General features: G+C 47.5%; 1 protein-coding gene across 1 annotated transcript in view; it reads left to right on the top strand.

Moving 5' to 3' along the window:
* KDM5A (lysine (K)-specific demethylase 5A) overlaps positions 1 to 5,217 on the top strand; it is a 55,176-nt gene that overhangs the window by 43,052 nt on the left and 6,907 nt on the right. The window lies entirely within an intron of this gene.

Below are 5,217 nucleotides of genomic sequence, written 5' to 3'. Positions count from 1 at the left end.
TGTACCTGTTTATCTTTCTGTGTGTGTGTGTGTGGGGAACTAATGTGTGCAGTAATAAAGAAGATACTACTGCAGTTGAACAGCACACTCTGCTGTTAGCAGTGTGTGGTTCTTGCTGACAATAAAATTGTCCCTTTTGACTGCAAAAAAAACGCTTCAAAATGTAAATTCTGCACAAGTGCATAAACTGCTGCAGGAATTTCCATACGCTGCAAAAGCCAGGATTTAGCTGCAGGATTTAACTGCAAAGACCTGGGAACACATTGTGTGGAAACTTCACAGCACCCTGGAGGATCTTTTGAGGACTTACTGACCCAGACTACTCAGGGCTGGTGGTAATGTTTTATATTATTCTTGGTAACTTTTTATGCACTTCAAACATGTTTTTAGAAAATAAGCTGCCACCTCATAACTGTCCAGGCAGAGCTAGTACTAACCAAAGCCATAGCTCTCCCAGGAGTTGTGGGCTCTAGCAGATCACTTGGAGGAAGAGCTCCAGAGCAGGGATCAACCATTGAAAGCACTTCCCTGTGACCCACATTCTAACTCATTACATTCTTGGTCTACTTCTGTGGGCAAGATTAGCTAGAAGGCCACGGTGGGACACATGAAGGTCCTTCACATGTGCGGCATATCGGCCTTTTAAGAAACCAGGATCATCTCTGTAATCCACTCCAGGAAATAAACTGTGTATTCTGTACCAGTTTAAATATTCCTTTTTTATAGTACCTTGTAGCTCACCCCAAATGGAAGCACATTATGGCGCTCCACCCTCAAGGTTACAGACACATGAATGGTTGCCTGTCCCTGAACCTGAAAGCAAGACTGAAGCTCCCTTGCGGAATGGAGTAGTTGAAAATCTGTTCTGGCAGCTGCTGCAACCAGGTTGCAAACATTGTTTCTTGCCATTCCTCTTCTATTCAGACAATACAAGATTGTGGATTCTCATCAGGTCTTAACCAGAATGTAACCCCCCCCCCCTCCATAATTGATTAATGCCAGTTTGGTGTAGTAGTTAAGTGCATGGACTCTACTCTGGGAGAACCGGGTTTGATTCCCCACTCCTCCACTTGCACCTGCTGGATGACCTTGGGCAAGCTGTAGTTCTGATAGGAGCTGTTCTTGAAAGAGCAGTTTTTGAGAGAGCTCTCTCAGCCCTACCTACCTCACAGGGTGTCTGTTGTGGGGAGGGGAAGGGAAAGGAGTTTGTAAGATGCTCTGAGACTCCTTTGGGTAGTGAAGGGCAGGGTATAAATCCAATCCTTCGTTTTTTTTCATGTGCCACAATGATAGGAAGATATCTTATCTGCAAGTCTGTTTCAGTCTTCACAGTTGTTTTAGTTATCTACTCCTTAATTGTAGGCATCACTGGTATTTTTCTGATGTTGAACCCCCATTGTGTTGGTTGCTGTTGACAGCTGCAAGCTGCTGGTGGGTATCTCTTATCCTAATAATTCAATAAAGATCAAGATCCAGCCTTAAGAGATGGAAAGGCTACCCCATCCATGCCCCACTTCACTGAGGAGAATCCCCATCTCCTGTTCCCCCCCCCACACCAGCCAGCAGTCCCAGGGTCTGATACCACTCCAAGCCTTTTGTAGAGTCAGCTGACTCCTCTGTGGCAAGTCACTGTTGGGGCACAGAGCTTGTACGACCTCATTTGTATGACAAACATGTTTGTCTTGTCTGCATTTAACACCTGATGGTGTTGGATCTCTTTCAGTGGTCTCCTACATGGTCAGGATGCCATACTTGGGTTGACGAAGAATGCCTGGGAGATGGTGGATAAATGAAAGTGCTTTACTATCCTTCAGGCTTTCCTTCTAAGAACATACAACATTATTCAGGTGCTTCTGTGAGAACTTGTTAAGTACTGTATCATCACTCCTACACCCCATAGTTGCTGATTTCAGAGACTTACAAGAAAAAGTTGCAGGATAGATAGGATACCATTTCCTAATTGCCAGTGGAAATAAACTAGGAAAGCTACAATTGCCATCTCTTTGCCGCAGATAGACAGGGATTTAGAATACAGAAGTATCTGTGGTGCCATTAGTCCTTGACAGGTACATCAGGCAACCCAGCCTCCAGTGCTGTGGGGCGACACAAAATATTTAAGTTGGGCGCCACTTAGTGAACGACCAAAGAATCTTGTTGTCCTTCCCTCATGCACCATCATAGATTTTGCCATTTGATTTTGGTGGGATATTTGATAAGCACCCAGCCCAGGTCCTGTTTCGCCTCATAACACACACACACACACAGCTGGTGCTGTCCTTCAGAATTTAAATAATGCTTGATCTCTGATCCTACACTTTTAAACACCAACTGTAATGGGGGAGTGGGGAGAATGAAGACAGATTTGTACCTGGAACCACCCTGATGTGGGAGGAGGTGTTGACGTAGCACTCCGTAAGCACGTAGAAGTGCTGTTCCGAGACATGATTTTATTTATTTATTTAATTAGATTTCTTGACTGCCCTTCCTCGCTTGCGCGGGGCTCAGGGCAATTTACAACAGACTAATTCAATACAATAAAACCCATTAAAACCATCACAATTCAATAATAAAACATTCAGCATTTAAGTATTGGAGAACATTTTAAAAACAAGATGGCATATCTAGCATTCAGTCATGGGAGAGAAAAGGGGGGGGGGGTGCCGGGCAGATGTAAAGAACTGTCGCTGGCCTCAACCAAAGCCCTGGCAGAACGTCTCTGCCTTACAAGCCCTGTGAAACTTTTAATAAGTCAGGCAAGGTGCGGATGTCATTCGGCAGAGAGTTCCACCTAAACTGAGAGGTAACTTGATATGGATGTTGGAGTATTCGTGATCTTAACGTAGTTCATTTTTCTAGGTAGAGTTAAGGTCAGACTACAAAGCTGGCCCTCCAGAAGACCAAATGAATGCTTCAACAGCAAGATCGAAAGCCCCATTTCTCTTGTGGCATACTTATCTCTGGATCTTCGACGTGGTCTCTGTGCTTCATACCCATGAGATCTAGTGCGCACGCGCTGGATCGATCGGCATTGTAGCAAGCTCTTTAGTGGATTTTCGCGCCCAGTCCCTCGGGCATGCCCAGAGGGGTGGGCGCGGACATCCCTCCAGTTCCTTTCTTACCGCCGCGTTGGAAAGACCTCTTTCTTCATTGGTCTGTTCGCGTGTTTTGGCTTTTTGCCTCACGGCTCTTTGGATTTTTTCCTCAGTTCATTCCTTGTCTTCGTTGTTCTTTGAAAACCTTTTTTAGAAAAAGACTTTATTTTCTGCTGAGGGGGAGGTTGCCGCATTACCTCAGTTGGGCCTTCGGGCTACCCCCCCCATCCCTTCTTTCTTCTTCACTTTTATTTTTATGGAGAAGAAGTGGGGCTTTTTTAATAGGTGCAAGGGTTGCAGTAGTAAACTTGCTCCTCCTGACCGTCATACCCTCTGCATTTTTTGTCTCAGAGAGTCTCATTGACCCGAATCCTGTCGCCACTGTGCTCGGTTTTCGAACCAGACCCGAAAAAACCGAGCTGCGCGCCTTAAAGTGGCACTGCTTGAATCGGCCCTACATCCTTCCTCAGCTATGGACGCCGAGAAACCATCGACCTCAACAGCTCCGGCATCGAGGCCTGCCTCCGATATCGGCCAACCGATGCCGAAGCCTCCGGCATCGAAGGCGCAATTCTCCGCTTCCATGCCAGTGAAAAAGAAGTCCAGGCCAAGTAAGGAGCAAAAGTCCGCAAAGAAGAGCTCTTCCAAGCCCCTTAAGACGGCAAAGAAGGGGAAACTAGCGGTGTCTGCACTGGGTGATGCCCCTAAAGTGCCTACCGCTCCAACGGCAGTATCGATACCGGAGGACCAAACCCCTCCACCGATACTGACCATCCATGTCTTGGACTCCCCTGTCCACCAAATGGAGCGTCCTTACTCTGACATCGAAACGGTAGAGCTCCTAACTCATCAAATGGATGCAGAGCCTTCTCCATCTCCTTCCCCGTCATCGACGGTATCGGAAGCTCCCGACATCGATCCATGTCAGCACCGATATGCTTCATGCAACACGCAGTGTCATCCTCCACGTCTGCACAGTCAATCTGTCGATATCAATAACCGAGATTATATGGGCTCCTCTCAAAGACAGGCTGCCGCTTTGTCTCCGAGACGTCCACAGTCTAGAAGTTGATCCCCCCAAGTCTTCTTACCCCCACCACCACCTCTGTCTTGGGATCAGCGGCAGATGAGGTATCTGTATGGGGCTTATCCACCATCCATACCATGGTTGACTCCGGCGGGCTATTCCGACTGGGATCGATATTCATCCCACTCTGCTCATAGATCGAGTTCGCCCTACAGGTTGAGACACTCGGCATCTCTGTCTCGTCCCCCTGCAGACGATCCTTCCCACCATACTTTGGAACACAGTCGTCCTCCTAACCCTCAGGTCATCCAAATCCTGGTCGTTCCAACCCGTCGTTCCACCGAGTCCTTTAACTGGTCAAGAGGACACTCCTGTCCAAATGCCACACCAGGACTTCTCTGATTCAATGGAAAACAATTCCGATACTGAAGCATCTGAGACTCACACCTCTCCTGACCATAAGTCTCCTAACCAGGCTGTCGCTGATGATTTACCCATCTCCCCATCCGACAATCTCACGTATACACAGATCTTGTCAAAAGAATGGCCCATTCCCTAGGCCTCTCTGTCGTCCAGCAACACCCGCAGGTGACGGATGCAGTTTTTGACATCGTCCAGCTTGATACATCTTCCACTCTGGCATTACCCATGGGACCATGGGAGAGACCTTCGTCATCCCCGGTGTCGACAAGACAGTGTCGACAAGACGACTGGACCATATGTACAGAGTCCAAGAGACAGGTGCTGAATTCCTATTCTCCCACCCTCAACCAAACTCAATGGTTGTAACATCCTCCTCAAAATCTAAAAGAACACACTCTGCACCTTCAGACAGAGAAAGTAAAAAATTGGACGCCTTTGGCAGATGCTTCTACTCCACCGGAGCATTGGGTGTCAAAACCACTAACTATCTGGCCTGCATGAGCAGGTATCAATATACTCTCTGGGAACGGTTCTCCGAACTCCTGACCCACCTCCCAGAAGACAAGCTTCAGGCAGCCAGAGTAATTCAAAAAGAGGGCACGGTGTTGGCAAAACAGCAGATCAACACTTCAAGGCATGCCCTAGATGCATCTTCCAAGACGATGGCCTCTGCAA

This window comes from Gekko japonicus, unplaced genomic scaffold (genome assembly GCF_001447785.1).
Source record: "Gekko japonicus isolate JY-2015 unplaced genomic scaffold, Gekko_japonicus_V1.1 scaffold1229, whole genome shotgun sequence".
Lineage (NCBI taxonomy): Eukaryota > Metazoa > Chordata > Lepidosauria > Squamata > Gekkonidae > Gekko > Gekko japonicus.
Note: the sequence above shows the minus strand (reverse complement) of the source record. Positions and strands in the feature narration are given on the sequence as shown.